Source organism: Equus asinus, chromosome 19, assembly GCF_041296235.1.
Source record: "Equus asinus isolate D_3611 breed Donkey chromosome 19, EquAss-T2T_v2, whole genome shotgun sequence".
In the NCBI taxonomy this organism is placed as follows: domain Eukaryota; kingdom Metazoa; phylum Chordata; class Mammalia; order Perissodactyla; family Equidae; genus Equus; species Equus asinus.
Window position 1 is genome coordinate 25,297,278 of NC_091808.1, and position 26,471 is coordinate 25,323,748.

Here is a 26,471-nt window from a genome sequence, read left to right on the forward strand (position 1 = left end):
ACTTTGGCTTAAAATCATTCTACATTCAAATAGTGTGTCTGCCTCTTGCTAGCTGTTGACCCCAGACAAGTTGCTAAACCTCCCCAAGCCTGTGTTTTCTCATGTGAAAAGAAGGAAACTAGTAACTATGTTAAGATTCCTTTGAGATGGTAGATAATCTTAATATGTCTTTAGGCAGTCTCTTAGTAAATAGTAGTTGTTTTTATTATACACCTAAAATTATATATCACATGCAAATATCAAATGCATAGGTTCATATATTGACTAAATGATATGGGCATATTTATGAAAATACATGAATATCGATGATCCTACCTATTAGAGTAATCACATTTGTTGTGTAAAAATTTACCCAGTAGGTACTCTTCTAGTTTCTAGGAATATTTACACTTCAAGGAGCCTTTAGGGACTATCTAATACAGTGGCTTTCAAATTTTATGTTTTAGAATAGGATTCCATGGTTGTTATTTTAAAAAATGCGGTTGGTGTAGGGGTAAGAGGCAGAGGGGCTGATGTCTAGGGAACGTTGAGTGAGTGGATCTCCAGATGACCCCACCCTCTTTTCAACCAGAATAACTTCAATCTGGTATGTTTAGTTTTAATATATTTTGTTTGGAACTGTTTTCTCTTTCAATGAGTGCTTACCATTGTAGCCAAACCATACTTTATATGTATTAACTCATTCCATCTTCTCAAAAATTCCATGAGGCAGGTGGTATTAGTATTTATAAATGAGAAACTGTGTACCCATGGGCAAATTGCTAATCTCTGCTTTTCTGCTAGAAAGTACCAAAGCTATTAACACCTCAATGAATAGCTGTTTTATTTAGCATAGGACTTACTAGGAACTTGTTTGAATCGTAGCTGTTAGAAATCCCTCATTTCTCTTTTTACGAACTTTAAGACCTGTGAATTCTTCTGTCTTCCCAGTCATACATATCCTAACACACACACACATACTCACATACTCCACACTGCTTTTGGATGTGCAAATGCCAATCTTAAGCATGGTAGTTTCTTAATAAATGCATACTGAAAGGATGAATGAAAGAATAAATGCTTCTGTGTCATCAAGAAGTCTGCAACCAACTTGGGAGAAAGCGAATGTCGAAGATCAGATTGGCTTAGAAGGTTCTGGAATAGGGTCTGAGGATGTCTTTGGTCATATAAAACATCATTCTAGAGACCCCCAAACATACAAGTCACTGTGATCTCAGACGTTCTGTCTCCTTTAGGTGACAAAAGAATGTTTATAGAGTTTTTGTGACGGCATATAGATGTGCTTTTTTTTTTTTTTTAAAGCTAAGGGGCCTAGTCATGTAATCATTATAAGCAATTCACCAAATAGTTGGTCAGGAGAAAGAAAAACTTTTATTTAAATTACCATGTACAATGAGCATATTTTAATATTTATTATAAAACTTCTTGTGTATACTTGAAGACAAAGGACTTTAAAATCCTCCTTTAGCTTCAAAATACATTATATTACAGAGTGATTTGTTGGAGAAAGATAACAGTGATCTTAATACAAATGCAGGATGATAAATATGATTTAACAGTAAATATCTTGGTATGTAAACTTTTGCTTTTGAGCTGGGATGTTTTGTGGACATATTTCTTAACCAGTATTTGTCTTAAAATGAGACGAACAACTACTTTGGGTACTAAAACCATCCTAATTTGGGGTCCACAGTCCTTGGATTATATCATCATGGGTAAAACCAGCACGATGTTAACCCTGGCTGTTCGTGCCTCCAGCTCTCCTGTCTCGTCATGCGTTCGTCGGAGACCCTTGCCACCTTGTGTACGATGCACAGGCAGAACCCTTCATCTGGCATGTCTTGGTAATAGGTGTAGTTTGTGCCAAATTAGGCTGATAAGATCATGGGCAAACAATTTTATTTAGAAAATAATAGGGAAAATGTTTTTTTGTATGTATTTGTCAGCATTTATCCCCCAAAGAAATGTGTGCCTTTACCTAGTGATGATGCTCCATTTCACACCTTTGTCTCTGTGCTGCATTCTAACTCAGTTTTGGTAACACGGCTTTTGCTTACAGCCTCTCCTAAGCAGCTAGTCATAAGACTTTAATACACAGGAATGATAAATTTTAAAAACACGTTTGCTGCTAACTCTCCATTAAACTTAGCAACAAAGAAACAGCTGGTACTTTATTGCTGACAACTTTCTGTATATTTCCCTAAAGTTCCAGGGAAACAAGAATACATTCATGTTTTATTTTTTTCTAATTAAGTAGAAAAGAAAAACAGTGGGGCACTGATGAGTTTCAAATTTAAAGCATTTCTGTTGTAATTGTCAGGCAATCAATTAACCAATTTCTGAAGGATTTCATCTTTCTTTTTTATTTTCATGTTTCTCATTTCCTTCAGTTGTATCCTTTTAAGTGGAAAGCTTTTTTTTCTTTTTCACTTTTCAGAGAGATCATTCATTGTAGGGATGGGCAAGACAAATAGATCAACGATGAAATTTAAATATAGTCCATATGAGAATGTTTTCCAGATTTAAAGTCTACAGATCTCTTCTTATGGACTATCTTTAGATTCATTCACTCGACCAAGAATTTCTACAGTTTAAGGCTCTAAGGGGTTAGACGGGAGATGGTACATTAAGAATGGTGAAGAAGTGTCCTTCCAAAAATGAATAAAGTTTCTATCATGAAATATATATGCATTATTATTCATTATTCACTTTCAGTAATTTTGGAACTACATCATTCTAAGGACTGCAAATGTTATGACTACATTTTTCTAAAGCTTGGGCCTACGATGGGCTTTTGGGGTGCTGGTAAAATTTTGCTTTTTAGCTTGGGTAGTGGTCACATGAGTGTGGTCACTTTGTGTTTATTCATTGAGCTATTGTGCTTTTAAGAAGAATTCTCTCTCAATCCTCTCATAACAGGGCAGTAGAGTTGGTACTAAAATTCTGGTTATAGAACTCAGAAAAATGTAAGCAAGATTTACCTATTTTTTTTAATTCATGTCTTTTAAAATTAGTTGTACTCTGGTGTTCATTAATTCACCAAAAACATATAGAATTCCCACTATGTGGCAGCCACTATTCTATGAATGCAATAACATAATGAACCAAGCAAAGAAATTTTTTAAAAACCTGCTGCCCTTAAGCTATTCAAGGTTTTATTCTAATACTGATATTAAAGACCATGATTGAGTTAAATAATAAAGCTCTTATATACACTAGATGTTTAGAGAGTGAGGACCCAATAGGCTAGTCCTGCTTGGTTTTATCTGACACATCATCACCAGGCAAAAGATATCTGAAATGAGACTTCAAGGATGTGTAAAGAAAATTTATTATTTGATGTAACAAGAAGTTCAGAGTAATGCAGTTTATTTTTCCATAGGCTTAACAAGCTTATCTGCCATTCAGTTTCGGCTTCACGCTAAGTCTAGGTATTCTTGTCATCGGAAGATGGTTGCAAAAGCAATTGTGACAGCAGGCTTCCTCTTTCATGTCCAGCAGGAGAGGAAAAAAAATCAAAATTCACTAATTCACTTATTAGTGAATCATACACTTATTGGTTAGGCCATGCTGGAAATTCATGAGTTGATGGATACTTGAACATTTCAGGATTTTTGTGATGAAGAAGTAAGGTGTGAGGTGTGTGAGGGGATGGTCCTGACCAGGCAACCAATGGGGTTCCTAAACAGGGCAGTCAATGAAAAGCCCTCAGAGAGGCGATGGTTTCCTGAAATTTTATTAACATTTTTTACCTCTGCATATATTCTGAAAAAAGACACCAAATATTTCAGCATATTTTCATTGTGGTATATGACTTTAAAGGATAATCAATGCTCTAAAAAAAATGGGACACAGAATAATCATAATAATCTCTTGCAACACTTTTACCATATAAGTACAACCTTATTTTGTACTAATGATGTTTTGCGTAGGCGGGTGGTATCTACATCATTATCATCATTGACGTCATCATCATCATACTATATAATTATACTTTGAGAAGTGAAGTGACTTCCCCAAGGCCACACAGCTGACTGCTGGGTTTATTAGGAATTGTCACTCAGTATTAATTGATTTTACTTTACTGCTTGCCTCAGTAGAAAGCTGAGAAAGAACAATAAACCTAACAATCTCAACTCATTTCCTTTACTACCTTTCCTAATTCAGATGCTTTTTTAAAGATATAGCAAGGTTCTTAAAATAATTTTTGCTTTAAATCTTAGATAAAAATCAAAATTAGAAAAATAATTTTCATCAAAAGCAATAGGGCTCAGTTAGTATGATGGCTAATTTGGAGAAAATGAAAGTCTGTTCAACAATCATTAAATGAGTAAAAACATGGCATGTGATCTACATATAATTATTTAGTCAAAAGAGGGCCTTTTGGTGGTGGAATGATTAAAATACAATGATGAAAGTATTTAAGCAGTTTTCTAATATGTGGAAAGCAGTTCTTAAATTTGCCTTCATTGGATAAGCATTTCTAGACTATAAAGGATGGCTCTATCTCAAGTAGAAAAATTAGAATTGTTTATTTTAAATGTGAGTTAACAATCCAATTTTTATTCAATCAAGCAATCAGCTCCATTTTTTTTAAAGTACTGATTTCAGGAGTGATAGTATTTCTTTTTTCAGTTAGGAAGAATAACATTTAACAAAGATATTAATAGGCAGCTAGTTCTGTTTACCATATATATACAAAGCGATACGATATTCTGGTGCTACGTCCAAGTGTTTGTACTGAATGCTTCCATAATGTCAATAATGATCCGCTATTCAAAATTAGTTGTGGCCCCAATTTCTCAAATGCTTGAGTGATCATTTTCTTTAGTAATTGCGTTCCTCATAGAATTCCACTGCTCTGATTACTCGCTCAGTAATCTAAGCATATTAATTTGAAAAGTTGCATAAGCGTGTGGCCGGGATAATGGCAGTGAAGTAATTGCAAGGAAATCTTTTACAACAGACTTATTTTCATCTAATAAACTCTTCCCTGATGGTTAACCAGCATGCAGTGAATGTGCTATGAGTTTTAAACTGTATGTGCATTAAAATATCTGTTGAGATAATTGAAAGTTAGATATTCTGGAAGACTCTTGATAATCACTTAAAAAAGATGTTTCTAAAATAGTGTGTGGGGTTTTTTTTCTTTTCAGCTTATTGGAAGGTCTGGATTTTAAGAGGAAGGCAATTAATTTGTTGAGCATCCATCAAGTGGCCAAAATCATGCTCGATGCCTTCCTCTGTTGTCACAGATAATCCTCACACCAACATTATGTAGGAGGTTTTACTGTCCCTGTTATGCAGTTAAGGAAAAGGGAACACAGATTGGTGACGTTATTTGCCCAAAGTCACAAGTCTAGACCCCAAGGCAGTTCTGTCTGATTCTAAACCCATCCATTTTTCAGTTCCTAACCCATCACAAAAATTAGCTATAATTTTAGGGCTATCTTCGAGCATTTTACATGTATGTATAAGAGCTGAAGTTTTGAAGCCCAGAGTTACGTTAGATAATGACTCCTAGGAGGAGAGGAAGAGCATGAATGTATCTGCTCTGTCATACTCATAAATGTGCATTGTATGGAGAAATCCCGTGTTTCTCTTAGTTGGATGGTGCTTCTTAACCTGTCAACCACAAGAAGGCAGAACTACAGATTTTCATCTATTTTTATAACAAGTACAAAGTCAAGTGGCTCTTAGCACTTTGGAGGAATGAGGAAGAATGTGTTTCTTGATTGGTATTCCACGAATGATACCACCAAGAAACCTAATTCACTGTGGCTAATTTCAGGCGTGTTTCTAATGCCTCATTATGCTTGAAAGATTCTGAAATTTAAGCCCAGCTGTTAGCGAGAACACAGGTTTTGTTGTTTTTCTTTTTAGTTTTAAATTCAGTCCTATAAGCAGATCAGTACCTTAAATTTCATTAGATTCTGATTAAATGAAGCCCTTGTCAACTCTACAGAAACAGATGTATTTGGTAGGCATTTGCTTTACTTTATTACCTTAGTGAATCTGTAGTCCCTCAATTAATCTGTTAGTTAACTTAGTTCCTCTTTAACTACTTTAAGCATAAGTAAGGCCTTAATATCTCAAAGTGTACAATGGTAAAACAAAACACTGTGATAAGATAGTGCACATATAGTATTAAGAGCACGTTTACAGTAGCCCACAGACTATATAAAGTGTAGATTACCACATCAGTCTGTACTGCTATCCTAATTATCTCATATTAAAATGCTATAATGGGAATTTTTGATTTAGTTTCTATTAACAGGGCCTATTGCTGCTTTTCATATCTGGGTTTAAAAAATAAAAATATAAATTCGACAAAAACAAAATGAAATTTTCAGATTTTATTTTGTCACCTAGCAAGATTTTAGAGTCAAGTAATAAGAAGAAAATAATATATTGGCATTGCATTTTACGATTTTCAAGTCACTTTACAGTATTATCATTTCATTTGGTCCCCTCGACAGCACAGGGGTGTTATGCAGGGCAGGTAATCGTCATGCCCCTGTGACTAAAGAGGAAACTGGCCCCAGGGCTCGTGAAAGGTCGGAGAGAAATAGAGTAAAGCCTGAGAGTGGCCACGTCTTTCCTTGTCATTAGCCCCAGTCTCTGTGTACCAATGCGTGTCCCCTTGGCAGCACCCTCCAGCTTTCTCCCTTATCTTCATTCCTACCCCCAGACTCCCACACTTTCCTCCCTCAAGCTCCTGAGACTCAGGTTATAACAGCCTGAATCTTGTTTTCTCTGACATGTAAATGCATCTTCCTTTGGTCCATTCAGTGTGAAAATCCTACAGTTAAAAATAATTTTACTTCTTCCTTGCCTGTGGAGCTTTAAGAATGAAAGTGGCAAGGGACTAGAACATCAGAGTACATTTTCTCCAAATGCCCTGTTTCTTATTTCTCACTATTACTAAGGGGGAAAAAAGGTTTCAACTTGAACCTGCACCTCATGCCCCTGAGACAGTAGGTAAGGAATTTGGTAGGCGAATTCCTGGCATTCACAGAAAAAAAGAAATGCATGGCTGGGAAGTCTGCCAGGCAGATTTACCCAATCCGGAGATGTCAGCCTTTCTTCATTGCACACACCTGAATCTTAGTTTCTAACTCCCCCTGCTCACCTCTGTATACAACTCCATCACTTTCACTTGCTGAGACTGGCTCACCTGCATACTTAGGATGCGGAAACAACTGCTTGGGGCCCATATCGGAGGAAAATCCCAATGAGTCTGTCTGAAGGGGAAATTGAGGGTGCTGTGATTCCTAGACAGATCCTGAAAAGGCGAGAGTGTGTTGTATTTCTGGCCCCTCGCTGTGCAGCTCCAAATGAATGTATCCTGGTGATGCAGTTCTTTAGTGCTCTTACAGACAAGGATGTGTTGAAAGTTGTGGCTTGAGAAACAGGCTGGCATTGCTTACATCAAGAGAGATATTCTAGTTTACTCCCTATTGACTCGGAAATCAGTCTTTGGAAGAAAACAAGAGGCATATTACTTGCATAATAACTTAGAGGCATTTGAGCTTGTCTTCTCAATTATAAACTGAAATTGTTGGATAAAGTGTACTGATATACCTCAAATTTAAAATTCACATCTTCTTGTGACAGGTAATATGCCACTTGGCAAAGTTTTTTTTTTTTTTTTTTTTACCATTGACCATCTTATAGCTAGATTCAATTTTTACATGGATTTAAATGCTTGGGCTTGCTACAGAGATGTCAGTAAGAAGATTGCATTTAAACATGCTTGGAAATTTTGAGAAAGCTGGGCAGGTACTTGTTTTCAAACAAACTTAACCACAAAGCAAAAAGAAAAACAATCCCAAAGAACAATGACAGTGATAACAAACAAGCAAGCCAGAACAGAGGGAACCAAGGCAAGGTGAATTGAAGGCCTCCGAGGTGTTTAATGGACGCATCTGAGGAGGGGAGGGCTCTTGGTTTGCTATTATTAACCATTTGAAGACTCTCATGTATGAAAAATGAGTTAGAGTTTTTTTGTTTGGCAAAGCAACAGTAAAAACAGCAGGGAGAAATTTTTACAAGTTGATATGTTTTTGACCCTAAAAGAGGAAGAAATTTCTAGTGATTTGATTTGTCCCATAAAATAAACTGCCGGGAGTGGTGGTGAGTTTGTTCAACACCTGCGGTGCTGGAGATAACATAGGTCACAGCGACGTTACAGCTAGAATCATTGGATTTGGATCATATGTCTGAAATGTCAATGATCCCGTGACCTTGATTCAAAGAGAACATTGAAGAATTATAGGAATTTGTTCCCTTGGTTCTGCTTAGCCATGGTATGTGGCAAGATGCCCTCAACGAGCAAAGCTTGCGAATCTTTCCCTTCAGCTTTCTCCTCCTCCATTCTGTACGGTTATGGGTAACAAGGCCAGAAGTTTCAGCTTCTGGAGAGAAATACCCTGGCGGGATTTATATGATCAAAAATAAGTCTTTTAAGGAGAACCTTAGAAAACATGTTTCTGTTCGGTAGATTTACTTATTATAATATAATAACAATCTATTTGGTTTTAAGGCAACTCTTTTCAACTCCAGTCAAGTAAAGTAAGCTTCTAATGAAGTAAGTCAGCTGCAGTATTCCCACAAATCAAAAAACCCCTATTGCCTTGTTCCCACCTGTCAACATGTTCTAGGTAAAACCAAATTTACAAGAAAGATATCTTGTTACGTTTCCATTTTTTTCTTTCTAATCTTTTTGCCTTTGTTTCTTTCTCTTTCTATAGAGACTAACTCAATTTGTTTCTTACAACATTTAGTTTGAGAAAAGAAATAACTAATTCAAAATAATCCCTTCGAGGAAGAAAGAAATCAAACGCATAAAACAATAGACTAGGAGGAGTTCTTTCCTCATTATGCTGTTTTGTATTCCTAATTTTGCAAAACAAGCAAATGAAAGAAAGCCATGATTACAACAGTAATTATATCAGAGAAATATAAATAACCTAAATTAAAAAATGCAGCCTTACCCGAGTAGGTATGTTGGTAGGCTATAGATTGAACCCTTAAGCACAAAGACTTTTTTTATGCAGACCTGCATTTGAGTGCTGCCTGTGCAATTTACTAGCTGTGTGATCCCGGGCAACTAAGTAATCCTTCTGCGCCTCAGTGGACAGGATTTGTTAATTAGGAATAATAAAAATACTAGGTACTTCATGGGATTTTACAATAATGTAAATGAAACACTTATCCTGGAGCTGCCTGCATCAAGTGTGAGCGTTCAGTGGGAGTTTGTCCTTGTTTTGATTATCTTGAGGGAGGGTAACGACTAAGTTTACTACTATCTCTCTTTTGGAGAGCTTCTTGTGTGTGGATTTTGAAGAAAACTGGTGAGAATTAGTTTAAAATGGTGCTATGGCTTATATTTGCAAAACCTTTTTTTTTAATGAGTTACCTCGTTCAAGGATTTCACTTTATTTTTTCCATAGAGAAGCACAGGGGGGAACGAAACAGAAAAAATGGAAAAGGGTGCTTAAAAAGCCTGACTACCTTTCCAATACTTTTGATTCCTGTTCGCTGGAAATTTTAAAGGAAAAAAGGGAAGAGTGGGACAGTGGATGCAGTCATCAAAAAATGATAGATTCTCTTCAGTGTAGAGTATACGTGCAGATCTTAGGGCTAATGCAAGTCGGAACCTTTCTGAGGAGCAGTACGTATTTAAGAAAATGTATCCTTTTTTTAAAGTTGTAGTTCAGTCATGATTTCAATTTAAAGGAAATTTTTTTTTGCTTTAAATAGGGTTGATGGATGATCTGAGGAAATATAATTCCATGGAGCATAGGGAAGCAAAACAATAAAGTAAATTCACTAGAAGTTTGGGTCCTTTAGCACCAATCAGCTTTTAAAATATTGTATAAGTTCTGACATGGAAAATGAAAACATTGTTCATGGTAGAGGACGTTAGAATAAGAACAAGAAGGAGTAAGTTCTAGTCCCAGCCTTATCACTTTACGTCTGTGTGCTTTGAGGCATGACATTTGCCCTTTTAGATCTCAATTCCTCATCTGTAAAGCATGAGACTGGACTAGGTACTCTCTTGAAGTTCTTTTCATTTAGAACATCTGTGATTCTCAGAATTCTGTGAAATTATATTTTTAAGGCAAAATACATATTTGGGCCTTATACTATGATACGTAAATGACTAATTTTTCAAAGTGTATTTTAAGGGCCACTTGAATTAAAATCACCTGTGAGAAATGCTGATTTGGGAGTACTGACCTCAGTCCCAAAGCATCAGAGTCTTGGCCATGGGGTCTAGAATCCGTGTTTTTAACGAGCTGTCCAAGCAATTCACGGTCCGGGTGACTGCTAAAATTCGAGAATTATTACTTTGGAATTAAATATCAAATATGATTCTTTGATCAATGTAATATCTTTAGATAAAATTTTTAAATTTATCACACCCCTGTCTTACTCTGCTACTTGAAATGAATGAAGATTCTGAAAGAAATAATAAGATCAAGGAATTTCTAATTTTTTAAAACTATATTTTTACCTATGTAGACTAATTCCTTATTAATTGGGGGGAAACAATGGAAACATACGTAAGTAGGTGACTGCAAATACTTTGTTATTTTAGTACGTTAAAATACTTATGAATTGGAACATAGGAAAATTTTCTCAGGCTCTCAACAATTTCTTTTCAAAAAGTGAGAAATGCATTGGCTCCAGAATTGTGAAAATATTGAATAAAGAACATATTACAAATGGGTAAGGGAACAAAAACTCTAGATTTTAATCTAGTTATCTTCAACATAGTAGGCCCCAAATAAGTCCTGCAAACATGTAACTCAGTCAAATAGATTAATGATAAAGTAGCATTTTTCACACACCTTTAACAAATGTTATTTTTTAAAGAAACAGCTTTATTGAGATGTAATTCCCATACCATACAATGCACCCTCTTAAAGCGTACACTTCAGTGGTTTTTAGTATATACACATAGTTGTGCAACTATCACAAGTGTTTTTTAAGCACTTAAAAGTCTTTCCATTTTTAGGAAGGTACATACTCAGCTACTAGCTTCTCAGCTGACACTGTACATTCTAAACAAGCAATTTCACTCAGCATTTTATTGACACTCCACTTTTATCAGAATGCCCGGAGCTATCTGGGCACAATTCTGTGAAAGAGTGATTTTGAACTTACACTGGATCACTCAAGGATTCCAAAGTAAATTCACCCGAAGGCTTATTTAGTGTGAATGCGAGTTGCCGTGCAGGTTGATGAATGGGAAGCTGAAGAAGATTGATGATGGAAAAGAGGCGGGGGCTTCCGATCGCCTCGCTGCAAGGGCATAGCCATCGGATGTGATTAAAGACTACTTTTTAGAGCTTAGATGAGCTTAGATGCTTTTTGATGCTAGATTGTGAAACAGTCCCCACCTCCCCAAAAGGAAATATTCATTTCAATAGAGTCCCAAAGGGCATTCTTGTAGTGAGTGTGTGTGTGTGAGCGTGTGAGTGAGATTCTTACTGTGTATCATCCTACTCTAGATAACAGAAAAAATCATCAAAAAAGTTTCTGTTATTTATGAAGATACTATTAGGAGAAAAATAATAAAAGATACACAGGAAAGAAGATCGTTTGACATAGTTTCCTCAAGGGATAATTGTCCTTTAAAGCTATGAGTTTGTTATTCACACCTTTGGTCATCAGCTCACATACTTTCTTAGAACATTCTTTTTTAAATTTGTACTAGTAAGAATCATTATTTGGCTTCTGGCTTTTCCATCTAATTAATATTTGGAGATGTATGTATTAAAAGATTGAGATGAATCTCATGATGCAACTCCTCTGCGAATTCTTTCTAAGTTTATGTAAGTTTAAGATTGTAAGTTTATGTTTAGCTCCATATTGTAATGTACACATGTCCTCTGTGAATTCAATTATTGCCTTTAGAAAATGATTAGCTGTTTGTAGTGTCCAGAAGTATATGGTACTGTATAATGTTTCTCTCCTTCAGAATCAAAACTCAGAAAAGAAAATCCATATATCACAAAAAAAATGTCTGAAATCTGACCATTGTATTTTGCATCAAGGAAAAGCTGAGCATCACTCCATGTGTGAACTGGCAGAGTGGCAAGGACAATTTGGAAAAGCAAAACAACTGTGCTTTCTACCAAACATGAGAGGATTCTTGAATTGCTGGTCTCTCTAAGGCTGATCTAATTAAGAGAAATCAAATCTTTAATCTAGATACTCAAAATGATATATGACTTGTTCATTGTTCTCTCTTGAGTTATTCACCCCAAGATGAATGTGGAAATGTAGAAAATCAGAAGGTCATAATAATGTTATATTCTTTTTTATTTTTGTAGTCTTATGCACAACAACAGTAAAGTAGGATCAAATATTAAAAGGAGAACCAAAAGACTTGTAATTAATAAGCATTTTCTGCAATCCTTGCCTACAATTCTCAGAACTTATTTATTTTGGTTTGTAATGTATAATGTGTAATCTCAAAGCTCCTGTTTTTTCATGACTTGAGTACTCTCAAAGTACATAAAGATACCTCAAGCTATGACCAAAGTTTTTTTAAAAGAAAAGATGAATTAGCTTAAATTCTCCGACAAACTTGGGATTGTTAATTAATTCAGTCTCATTCTGTTATACAATTAGAATTTAAACTCTTGGTCTTTACATCTGTTAACAATGGAAAGCAATGAAAGAAATAATGTTGATGATGATTTAGAATGACTTGCCCATAGTAAAATAGTAAATGGAAGGGAAAACCTCTTTCTGGGTTAAAAGACCTGGACTGAGATCACAATTAAGCAGTTGGCTCAAATATTTTTCATTCTTAATTGATTCTTTTCTTTAATTTCCTTCCTAATGACTTAAGTAGTAAGTGAATTCACATGCTAATTAGTTGTTTATGCTAAATATCTTTCAGAAGATTCAAAAGTTGACCCTTCTTGAAAGGAGGTCACCATAATATGGTTATTTTAATACTCCTTTTTTTTTCTTTCTACATTGTTAAGTAGAATAGAAAATTTGTGGAGGATCCATGTGTAAATTTTTTAAATAACTGTACTTTTTCTAATGAGTTAACTGTTTAGCTTTTTTTTAAAATAATACCACAAACTTTGACCTAAACCTCTTGGCATCCGCTTTGGGATGCTGTGACTAACCAACGGTGGTTATTTGAAGCAAGAGTCCTTGAAAATATGTTCAGAAAAAATAATGTGCTAAAAAAGAAACCCCACAAAAATCAACCACATTGAAGCAAAGACAGACAGACCTTTAAAAACTCTTTATTCATATGAACCTGAGTACAATATTTTCAATTTGATGCTTTTCAGAACATTCTTAGCAAAATCAATCTTGATTAAGTTTGGAAATAATTTGATAGCATGTTTTCATAACTCAGTGTTTTAGTGCATCAGCACTTGAAGAAAAGTTCCAATTTAGCCAACTTGTCTTAAAGTGTGATTTTACTCTTTTTAGGGAAAGGACCCTCTGGTCTTATAACTGATTTAACTATATTTTTCACTGTTAAGCCAGATATCTACAAGTAGAGTTAGAAGTTGTAGATAGTTTAAATTGGGGTAGGGGAGATAATCACAAATGGAAACTGATTCATGCTGAAAACTGCCTCAAGAACTTTGAGATTCAGTATTATTTACCACCTTGATGATTCAGTAGAAGAGAGTAAATACTTGTTAATGAAATTTATAAATGTGTCCAAATGGGTAGATGTACCTGTTTATTAGGAATAAAGAAATTTTTAAAAAATGAGAAACTAAGGGACCGGCCCGGTGGTATAGTGGTTAGGTTTATGTGCTCCACTTTGGCAGCCCAGGGTTCTCAGGTTCAGAAACCACATTGACTGTAGTGGCCAGTCAATAGAGAGCCTGCTCTTCTCTAAAACACAACCCTGTGAGAGTAGTTATTTAAAAATTGAGGGTGGGTGCCCTTAACAGTCAGCGGCATTCTGCTTCATCCTTCTGTGTATGCTTCTTTTTTCTATCCTGTTCTTCACCTCTTTTGCTCCACTCTCTTGCACTTTTAGTGTCTCATTCCCTACTCTTTTTTTTTTTTCTTTCTCTCTATTTCCTCATTTCTTTATTCCTTATTCTGCCATTAGTATCCAGACACATTTTTTTTAGCCCCTCTGATTGGAACTAAAAATTTGACGACCACACTTTAAAGCTAAATTAGTAATTTGAAAAATTTATTTAACAAAGATTTGTTGGATTTCTACTATGTGTCAGGTAGTATCCTAGGCCTTGGAGGTGGGTATACAAAGTAAAGCCCTAGCCTGAAGGAAGCTGCCGTTCTCTACACCTATCCTCACACCATGAACACCAGCCACGTGAAACCGCTGAGCCCTTGAAACGTGGCTGGTCCCAAACGAAATGTGCTGTAAGTGTAAATACCCACAAAATTTGAAAGAATTCATTCAAAGAAAAGAATATAAATTATCTCCTTAATAGTTTTTATACCGTTTACATGTTTTTACATAGCATTTTGGATATATTGGGTTAAATAGAGAATATTATTTAAATGAATTTCACATGTTTCTTTTTTACTTTTTAGTTGTGGCTGCTCGAAAATTTAAATGACATACAAGGCTCATAGTATATTTCTATTGGACAATGCTGCTCTGTAATCTGAATAGTTAATGACTATTTGCTGGTTTTCATGGTGAAAAAGTGAAACATTCAATTGCTTTTTTGAAAATGAAGTCTTTTTCACCTAATTTTTCTCCTAATTTTTTGTTTACTTTCAAGAAAATTCAAACTATGTTTTTGATGGAGAAGCTCAAACACAGAGGTCTTAGATGGTTTGCCTAAGATTACTTAGGAAATTGATGCTAGAAATAGGAAATAAATTGAAATCTCATGGCTTTCAAACACATGCACGTGTATAATAAGCCAGAAGGAGTAACAAATACTAGCTGTATGAAAAATTAAAAAAAAATCACTAAAGATTTCAGAGAAGTAACACAGGTTAATTAGGTGAATGTTTGAGCCTCTTTCCCAAAACCTTTCCATAAAGACAGGCTGAATATTGCTAATGTCAGTCTTTCTGCTGATGCCACTATTAACTGGCATAAATGTGATGTCCTGAACAATAGAGTATAATTAACAGTGTTCAACGTGATGATAGTTGAATAAATGAAAATGCAAATTGGAAAGATATTAAAATAGTGTCAGTATTAATAATTGAGGTATTAACAGGGAGAATCGTGAATTTTAATTTTGGATGTGATGAAATAATTAAAAATAAGTATAGTAGTCCCTGTGTGATACAAGAAGCTGACATTTAACTGAGAGGAAGTTTATTATAGAAACCAGTATGCTGACACAGAAAAATGTTTCTGATTCTGCGGAATCAGTCATATTATGCCTTTAACATTTGGAGAGTTAGATCCTTAAGGTTTTACTTCAGGTATGATGCTCTAACATTGAAAACGTCGCCCAACATGTTGATGTGCAATTTTAGTATTTTGAAAGCTTTTTCTTATTATATAGGATGACAAAATCTTCTGAGATTAAATATGCTGTGCAATTTTTTAGATTTCTCACTTTTCATCATTAATAATAATACAACTGTCATAATTTTATTCTGAAAAAGGAAGGATTAAAAGTCTGATTCCTTGAAAAAATACCTTCAAATCTTATAAAGTCATTGAATGTTGTGACGCAGTTTTCCACTTAATAAAGGAGATGAGTTGAAAATATATATAAGTAACGACCTGAAGTGCCTTTCATTGCTCTTTGGTTACTGAATTTGTTTACTCATCTTAAAATTACTATTTAATGTGTACTCAATTGCTTCCTATATCACGCAATGGTAACAAATATTTATTGGGTGACTGCTAGGCACCAGTCACTTGGCTAGACACTTTCACAAACATCTCATTCTAGTCTTTCAGTCTCATGATAATCTCACAAAGTAATGTCATTAACTCTATTTTAAAGGTTAAAAAGAGCTGAAACTGTCTTGCTTATCTTTGCTAATGTACCTAGATAAATATTATTTCATAATAAGTATTCAGTAAATACTTGTTGAATAAATATGCAAATTACTGTATATTATATATTTATATTTAAATTTTTTATTGAGGTAACATTGGTTTATGACATATAATTCTCAGGTGTATATCATTACATTTTGACTTCTGTATAGACTACATCATGTTCACCACCAAAAGTCTAGTTTCCATGTCACTGTTCAATGTGCCCTGTTATCCCTTTCCCCCTCCCCCTACTTCCTTCTCTTTTGGTAACCACCAATCTGTTCTCTGTATCTATGTGTTTGTTTGTTTGTTTTGTTGTTGTTGCTTTATCTTCCACATATGAGTGAAATCACACAGTATTTGGCTTTCTCCATCTGACTTATTTTCCTTAGCATAATACCCTCAATGCCCATCCATGTTGTCACAGATGGCAAGATTTCATCTTTTCTATGGCTGAGTAGTATTCCATATATACCACAACTTCTTTAACCATCCGTCTGTTAATGGGCACTTAAGTTTCTGAGTCTTGGACATTGTGTATAATGCTGCAATGAACATAAGGATGCATATATCTTTTCAAATTAGTGTTTTTGTGTTCTTTGGATAAATACCCAGAAGTAGACTAGATGGATCATATAGTAGTTCTATTTTTATTTTTAGAGGACTCTCCATATTGTTTTCCATAGTGGCTGCATGAATTTGCTTTCCCATCAGCAATGTACAAGAGTTCTCTTTTCTCCACACCATTTCCAACACTTATTATTTCTTGTCTTTTTAATGATAGCCATTCCATTTTTAAGGATCATATCTTTGATGTGTTTATAGCTTTAAATGATTAAAAAAATCAGAACAGACTAAAAATGTTGATTGGTTATATTTTTGCTTGGATCATGTAAATAGTAAAGTTCTTGAATCAGAGGGCATGAAGTAGGTTATCAGGGGACTTTTAAAAATAGTCATAGATTTTTTTCTCCATATTTCTTCAAGTACTGTTGCTTCTCCTTCAGACGGAGTAATTCTGCAATTTTATATATGTTAAATTGAAAAGGACGTCAGGTAGATTACTTTTTTCTGCTGGGGTAATTTATACCGAGTATTGGGTTTTAGACCCAAATCCTACAAAAATATCTCCTCTAATTAACTCTTCTAATACAATTTCCCCAGCATGCCTACAAATTGCCATTTACTTTGACTGCCAAAATGGTGATCCTCTAGCTTGGCCAAATTACAGAGCTCTAAGTCTGTTGCATATTGCTTCAACACATTTAATCAACTTTGCCCTCAAATACATGCCTGAGTTTCATGACCCAATATCCTGTGTGGAGAAATGGCAGGAATCAGGCTCACAGCTTTATTTCTACTCATCATTGATAACCTTTATTCGCTTTAATTGGGGGTTGGGGGAAGTTAAGGGCGAGACATTTTATCAGTATTTATTGATCATCCTTTGATCCTTTAGACAGAAGATGTCTAGGGGTCAAAATACATGACTTCAAAATATCTTCTGGTCCTTTAATGTTCTTCAGAGACTTTGACAGAGAAAATGCCAACTCTAAATGTTATAAACAAAACCATTTTCTCAAACTCACTCATTTGTAACTAGTACTAAAATATGATATAGTTTTAGATGTTCAGGTTGTCTGCTCTTCTCTGCAGTGAATGAATGAATGCATGCAAGCATGAATAAATGAATGAGAGAGAAAAGGAAATTTCTTTGATTATGCTTTATAACTACTTCATTACTTGTGAGAATAATTCTGGACATGCTGTAATTTGGCTAGTATTGTTCAGAAGGAGGAGTTCCATCTGAATTCAGAACAGTTGACGTTTAATGCCTATTACTTGCCAGGGAGTATGCTTATGTTTGCTCAACCGTTGTCATTTATGTCAAAATCAGTGACCAAGTACTTTTATTAAGCAACTCTCATCTGAACCTGTGCAGCTCTATATCCATTATCGCACAGAAATTGTGTAGGATTTTTTTTGGAGTGGTGGGTAGGATAAAGATAGAAAAAACAGCGCTACTTTTTCAAGAATCCAGAACAAAGCTACCTCTTCCTTGGTTATGATGCATGGTTTGGGGACTTCAATCTATTATTTCTTTGAACATTTGAGAACATGTAAAGCTGCAGTTCCAAAATCTTAACCAGCCTTTAACTACCCCTTGAAAACATTTCAAATCAACGTGTAATTGGTGGCCTGTCTGGGGGCAAGGAGATAAATGAACTCTTTTTATTTTCAAAAGAAAATATTAACTTTGCCTCTTATCACGCTATAAAGCAACTATGTAAAAATCTCTGTATTTTAGATACTAGCCTGTGACTTCAATCTCACGTGATGTGTGTGATAGCAAAATAGCTCAAAGAATTATTTCAAAGAACCAGTCCTAGAAACACACTAAACATTTCTTCCCCTCAGTTCTCCATGCTTTTCATTTAGATAAATGATCAGAAAGCTACAAACTTGGTCTGTATTACTTAAAATTTCTGCTGAAATGCCTTTCAGAATAGCAATTTAACATTGTGTTCTTGGCGGACGTAAGAAAAGGTGAAATGGTAACTATTCTGCATACTTTTTTATAACTTGTATTGAATAGATTTTATTATGTAATTCAAAGTATTCTTGTAATATATTTGCAAAGAATTAGTTTTTAAAATGTATGTTTCTGCCGACAATCAGCATGACTTTTTTTGAGTGTAGTGGGAGCCATGAACCTCTTAGTGTTTCCTTTTTCACCTGTGATTCTAAGAGCTGGTATTTGTGTTTAGTCAGAGAAGCTACCCTCCTTTCAGCTGAACTATTTGCTTTCCTCATCTCTTCCTTTATCATTGAAATGATCGAGATTTTAGAACTAATGAGCACCTTGGAGGTCCTCTGATCCAACTCCTTGGTTACGCAAAAGGGGAAACTGAGGCTTCCAGAGATTAAGTGACTGAGTCAAGAACATAGAGCTAATAAGTGACTGAGTTTGGAACATAGGCCTTCTGGCTTCAAGTTTAATATTCATTTGATTGTCAAGTCTGTTCTCTTTCTCATTTTAATAATTCAATGATATTTAGGTCTTTCATCTTAAACTATCTCAAATGGGTTTCTTTGGAAGTATTTCAGGAGTAAGAAATTGTAGAAACCAAAATTGGAAAATGCCACCCAGAAATCTCTACCTTATATTCATAGAATACATGAAGAATTTTAATTGTATTTTGTTTTCTTTAAATTATTATTATTTATGAGTCAAATCATAATTATTAGGTAAATAAATTTGTAAGCGAGTATTCATAAAAAATTCTCCAAAAGCGATATGAACAAATGCATCTAAACTTTATGAAATAAATTAGAATGTCGGTAAAACAATGTGACCACACTGACTGTTAGGATGTAATTTATTCTGAAACTGAACTGCTCTTACCAGCCAGGCAAGTTAGGACATGGAGTTTAATAAATATTGAATAAAATAGGAAAAAATGTGAATTTGATGAAGTTTGCTGGCAATTAGAGCAATTTATTTCACTATTAACATGACAAGCTCTAAATGGAAATGAGCTATGGATGAAAATGCAATTTTATTGCCCGGTATTCCCAGTGCCATGTAATTAAATAAAGGAGTGGGGTGGAGGGGCAGAGGGGTGTCCATGGCTGACTGTTCTGGCGAAGCACCCATCCATCACACACGAGCTTGCTGCCTTCACAGTGCTCAGACGGGGTTATTTGTGAGTTTGTTTATACTCAGGGAGCATTTTATTTACAGAGTTCTTTTCCTGTTTGAAATATTGTACCTCAAATGGAAGGAAAACAATAGTCTTGATAGATTAAAAATGCCAACTTCAATTAAATTGTGTGTTTTTGGAGGGGGCAGATATGAGAGAGTTTTTACTTCGGGATGTGAAAATCAGAAAGGAACAGAATGCTATTGCATATTATCTACTATTGCACACAAATAAGAATTTTATACTGTTGTCTTTTTAAAGCATTGAATTGGGATGTTTTATGTGTGTGTGTATGTGGATGAATATACACTCACAACTTAATTAGCTGTTTATGTATAAGCAGTCAAGGTACATATTTCACATTTGGTGTATTTACTTATACAAATATCAGTATATATACTAACGTATTTTAGGATGTCTAAAGAATATACAGGCTATTTAAAATAAATATATAGGTTTTTTTCAGAAAACCATTTTGATTTTTGAATACATTTCTTTTTAAATTCATTAAATCTTTATGCTTGAGTTAACAGATACATTTCTCTTGATGTCCAGGGATATAATTAGGAACATAATCTGTAATTATGTAAATATTTAGGTTGCTTTTGTTTACTTTCAAAATTTATTTTTATCAGGAGTTATATATAGTTATTTGTTGGAATTTTTTTAATATATTTTTTCTTGGTAATTTTATGCATTTATTTTATTTTATTTTATTTTATTTTATTTTATTTTGAGGAAGATTAGCCCTGAGCTAACTACTGCCAGTCCTCCTCTTTTTGCTGAGGAAGCCTGGCCCTGAGCTAACATCATGCCCATCTTCCTCTACTTTATATGTGGGACACCTACCACAGCATGGCATGCCAAGCGGTGCCATGTCCGCACCCCAGATCTGAACCGGTGAACCCCGGGCCCCCGAGAAGCGGAACGTGCGAAGTTAACCGCTGTGCCACCAGGCCGGCCCTGTTGGAATGTTTTAATCAATAAAAGACAGCAAATTAGTTTATAATATTTTATATTTAAATTTCTACTATGTTGAGGCATATTGAAAATATTTTCATAATATCAAAGAGTCATTGGTTTTTTGCTTAGATTTGTTTCATCAAAGCTTCCTTTGCAAAAGAAAATGTGTGGCTATATTATGAATGTGAGGAGTAATGACAAGCATATGTAGGTGGATAAATGAATTTTAAAAACTATGGAGTGCATTTTGCTATGTAATCTTGGCCAGATAAATATTATTTTTTTTTTCTGCTTTATCTCCCCAAACCCCCCTGTACATAGTTGTATATCTTAGTTGTGTGTCCTTCTAGTTGTGGCATGTGGAACGCACCGCCTCAACGTGACCTTTTGAGCAGTGCCATGTCCTCACCCAGGATCTGAACCCTGGGCCAACGCAGCGGAGTGCGAGAACTTAACCACTAGGCCATGGGGCTGGCCCCTAAATATTATTGATTATTAGAAAAATATTAATAAAAAGTAGAGAAAAAGCATGAAAAACCTTAAAAAAAGATGATTTATATAAAGTATTTGACAAAGTATATTGGTCAGAGTAAGCAGTCACTAAATAGCATATGTTAATACTGATGCTAGGAGACTAATTTGTTTTTCTTTTTTTTTTTTGATACAGGCTCTCCAAAAACAGTAATGCCTTCAGAGATAGGTTTTGTTCTATTCAGCGTACTAAATGAATAAGGTTTTGTTTTTACCGTGTCTAGTGTCAAAAGGAAAGAGAATGGATTAGCCATTATAAAATAATTAACATGTTAATTTGGCATTCATAAATTGGACATTCATAAATTTTAATATATATTTCCTTTTTTATATGAAAAAACATTTTAAATGCTTTAGCATTTAAATGTTAAATTTATATTTCTTTCTCTTTGTTACCTTAATTACGTATGCATGTGTGCACACACACACATACACGCTAACATATAGACACCACACTAAAAAGAGGTTACATAACTCAGAATTTTCACAGGCTCTGATCTGTCTCTGATTATGTAAGAATCAGGTGCTCATCAGATTGCTTATTTTTCATTGTAGCCTCCAATGATCCTAACACATAAGCTTTTGTGGTGGTTGCTTTGCTGTTAAGGCTATTCTAAAGAACTTTAGCTTTCCTAGTTACTAGGAGGGCTCAGATTCTTGAGTAGTGAATCTGGAAACCTCACGTTGTGGAAAATGGCCATGTGAATTTTGCTTCAACCCCTACTCCTGTGGCATTATTGGTTCAAAGGAGGACTCTGGTCCAGATCTGATTTATATTTAGTATAAAGAACCAAAAGTTCAGTAATGTTTTACCAATAATTTGGCACATTTTGGGCAATTTTTGTAGGGCTGGCTTAGAATACATTTGGGCACCTACATTGATTGGTGACAATACATCTCTGGATCCGCTGGCTAGTTCTTATTTAGATGAAAGTGAGCACTCTGTGCCTGACCAGCCCAGACGTGGGTGTAACTTGTCCAGATGCGTATTGACTTTAGTGTGTGGAAGAAATTTTCCAGGGTAGCCAACAAAGGAAATTCAAAATAGTTTGTCACCAGTTTTTTAAAAAAATGTTTTTAAGTTCCAGTAGTTTGGAATGGCAGGGGAAATTAGGAGAGAATTAGTTTCACTGGCTTTACATGATTGGTTCTAAAGTTAAAATGTAAATTGCCAAACAAGTTCCCCCTCCCCCAACAATTGTACAAAAATCTTTTGCAATTTCCTTTTCCAGATCCTCCCTTCCTTTAAATGTTTGCTGTGCTTGTTTTTTGTGTTGTTATTGTGTTATATGCTGAGAATATAATGAATAAGATGAACCCCTGACATCAAAAAATTTAAAATCTTATGTGGAAATAAATATTTGGAAGCAAATGATTATAATGGCATGGAATAGGTACTATGCTAGACAGTTTTAGGGGAGTCAATTTAGGAACAATGAAGGAAGGGTTAGTATTCTCTGGGGTTAGGTTTCTAGAAGGGATTAATAGAGAATGTATATTTAAAATGAGACTTGAAATATCAGTAGTTTTAGAGCAAGAAGAGCTTTTCTAATATAACAATCAAGGACATGGATGTTGAAAACAGCATGGAAATTTGGGGAGCTGAAAATAGTTCATTAATGCTAGAGTATGCAAGACAGTGAGCTTTGGTCTAATTTTTACAGAGAAATGAGGCTGAGAATGAGCCCTTGGGAGGAATAAGCCCGGTTCTTTCACTCAAGGCTGGGTGGATGGAGGTTCCATTTATGGAGCTAAGAAATATAGGAAGAGGAACAGGTTTGAGGAGGAAAGACAACGATTCAATTTTGGACATGTAGTTTCAGTTGCCTTTGGCGTATAAGTTAGAGAGACTGTGTAATCATGTCTAGAGCTCAGAGGAAGTATTTAGGTTGAAAATATAGATTTCAGTGCTATCAGCTTATAAATGGAACGATGGAACTCGGAATCAGCAACAATACCCTAGATAAGTGAAAAAGAAGTCAAAAACAGAATTCTGGGACCTCAGCATTTGAAGGGCAGGCAGGGGAAAAGCAGTCTGGAAAGAAAACCATGAAAGAACAATTGGAGTCATAGGATTTTTGTCAAATAATTCAAGGGAGAGAGTGTTGCTGAAGGAAAGAACTGAAGGAGGACATGTATGTTGTCTCTGGAGGCGGTTGGTGTCCTTGGCAAGATCAGCTTTAGGAGGGTGAGAGGGCAGAAGCCTGCCTGTGTGGATATAAGAGAGCACACATAGATTATTAAGATTGTCTATGAAAGAAGGATATAGAAACTGAGAGGGATTCAGTATTTAGTTGGCTTTCTTTGTCTTCTTGTTGTTTTTATTGGAAAAATTGCAGTGTGCTTATAAGGATGTAGGAAATACAACTAGAAGAGAAGTTTTGAAAACTTTATAGAGAGAGTAAACATAGGGTACAAGGTGTTTTTGATCCTGGAAGGTATGAGAGGGAGCGGGTTCACAAATTTAAGGTTAAGGATCAGCTTTGAACTGGAAAAAGGTCCCTTTTCACTGTGACTGGGGAAAGAAAGGTGAGTACCAGCATGAAAAGTTGATGCAGTTTTTACCTAGTGGCTCCTGTACCTTCAGTAAAGGAGGCTGCCAAGGTCGTGTGTGGAGAGAGGAATGACAGTGTTGAAGGGAGTTTGTGGAACGTGAAGAAATTTGGAGATAACTTTATGGAGAATGAGAATGATGGCTGACAGGTTGCCTGTTGTATAAACGGTACCACGGAGCTAAATGTTGCTGAGGAATAAAGTTGTGTGCATCTGAACTGGAAAGTTACTGGTGTGTATGTCATGGAAAGATGGTTTAGACTTTAAGAGAATCGATTCAGGGATGGTTGCCTAGCATTTAAGTAGAAGCTTGGAATTTTTAAAGATAGGTGAGGCTTATATTTCTTAGCCATTTCCTCCTTCCTCAATCTCAGACAATAATATTCGTTAATTTAGCAAGAAGTAGTTTCCTGAGGAACTCCTCTTAAAGTTTAGTCCTCATGTTCTCTGCCTTTGTTATGCCTTTCTGAGGACATGTCTAGAGAATTTAATACCATCTTCAAGCAGTTTCTGAGGGTTTTAGGGAATACTCAGCCATATTCTGTTATAAAGGAATTTCTATATGGTAAGCCTGTATAAAGATTTCCCATTTATATTTTCTTGTTTTTATGTTTTCTTGTTTTTATTTTATTTCATGTGTTTAGTTAATATCACATATACAGTTTCTACTAGTCTATATTAAGTAAGTACTCACTGCAACTACTGCTTAATTTGCACAAACTTTTCATTAATTTTTTCTTGTGTTTTAGACACACTTTTTTTCAGGCTACCTGTTTCTGATAAATTTTTCTAGTTCCTCTTCTCGGGAACCTTTAATTTTCGCCATCTTCAAATCTGTTCGCTTCACTTATTGTACTTTCTGAACATCTTTTTCTGTAGCTCTACAGAAAAGGTATTTTCTGTACTAGATAGAAGCTTCTTGAAATTCTAGACATCCCCAAGTTTTGATTCTGCTGAAAGCTTCTTTGGCCAAGTCACATTCTCAATAACAATATTGCTGGTGCACATGTGGTTTGAAATCTCCAGGACCTGGCATTACTTATAGAGTCTCCATGGAGACCAAAACATAACTATAAAAAGAAGAAAGGTGAATAACATATTTTCTATTCTTTATGTTGGCAATTTAGGAACGTTATCTATTTTAAAATCATTTTGTGTACTAACTTTCCCCCTATTTCTTATATGTTTCTACCTTTAATGTTTTCATAGAGTGTGTTTCAACAGATATTTCTTCTTCCTTGCACGTCTTTCTGAATTAAATATTTATAAGTTCAGCTAAGTGTCTCAGGGAAAACTTGGCTTCCTGAAACAACAACATGGCTAGTTGCAAAGACTGGCTCTGACTTCAAGCATTAGTCTTTATTTTAAAGTTTAGTTTTATTTAAAATGAGAATTTAACTTTCATTTTAATTTTCAGTTACCGTTCAATAATATTTGTTTTGAACTCATCAAAACTTATGACACTTTGGGGGAATATAGTCACATATTAAAAATATGGTAGCCTAACTAAAAAATCTATTGCAGAATTTAACTGGATTTCTATGATATATTTAATATTCAGGAAGATTTCCATGCAACTAGTTCCCCTCTTTACAAACATTAGGGCTTAAGCAACGCTAAACATGTACCAGGTAAACAGAGCCTGTGCTCAGGGTATACAAAAATCAAATGTCACTGAAACAAAGTTCATCACAATTTGTGAACTTAAGCCCAGCTGAAAGGAATAAATGATTTATAGCTGTGGATAAAGAATCATACCCATACTTGCATGACCAAGCCGAAGATATAATCAAAGATGGATTATTGGAGTGTTTTGTCAACAAGGTGAAATAGGGAAAAATCCTGACCATCCGTCCTGTCTGAAGCTCTGTAATCCATGAAGCACTGGAGATGGCAATCTGCGGAAATGCTCACTTTTCTGAAAGCCATTACTTTTTCCTGCTCATTCCTAGTGGCCGCTGTGAAGTGATGATGGGATAATTCAGGGTGGTTCTCTGCCTGCTTTGGGTGCACTTCCACCTTGGAATGTGAATACAAATCTTCTTCCTGACAGGGAAGAAAAGTGGAGACTTCAGGGTCCATCTTTTCCCCCCACTCCTGTCCTTTCTCCTCTTCTCTCCACTTCTCTACCCCCTCTCCTCTTCCGCCTCCTTTATTCCTCTCTCCCTTCCTCCTCTTCCTTCTTTTCTTCCTAGATGCTTTTCCAGGAGTAAATCTCCTCTATTGTTCTTTGGCATAAGCAATTGTTTATGTAGTTGCATGGAGATAATAGCTTCAAAACCAAGGCAATATTATTCACTTAAATGGAAATAAAAGAATATAACGTACTCTTGTACTCACTTCTTTTTTCTTAACAATAAGTGCCATCTTAAAACAAAAGACAAAATCCCACTAATTACGTAGGCAGAATTAATATATTTATTTGCGTTTTATAGGAGGTCATAATATTTTATCCTTTTGGAAATTCACATGAGCCATTCATCTCTTTTTTCAATTACATAAATCATTTGACTTTTAAGATAGCACTTACCTAATAAAAATAGAGAACGTGATTGCTTAGAAAATCCTGAAACTCATATTTTGCTAATCCTTTATTGTACTGCAATTATATTGGGTAATAAAATGGAATCTAATTCACCCTTTATTTTGATGGCTCATAAATTCAAACATGTGGAGTTGTGGAATAAAAGCTGTTATGTTGCAAAGTTGATTCTGTTATTCTGTAA

The 26,471-nt window shown here is 35.1% G+C and overlaps 1 protein-coding gene across 8 annotated transcripts in view; it reads left to right on the plus strand.

Annotated features, from left to right (window-relative positions):
• Positions 1-26,471, plus strand: part of ERBB4 (erb-b2 receptor tyrosine kinase 4) — a 1,100,930-nt gene that overhangs the window by 202,186 nt on the left and 872,273 nt on the right. The gene's annotated exons all lie outside the window — the stretch shown is intronic.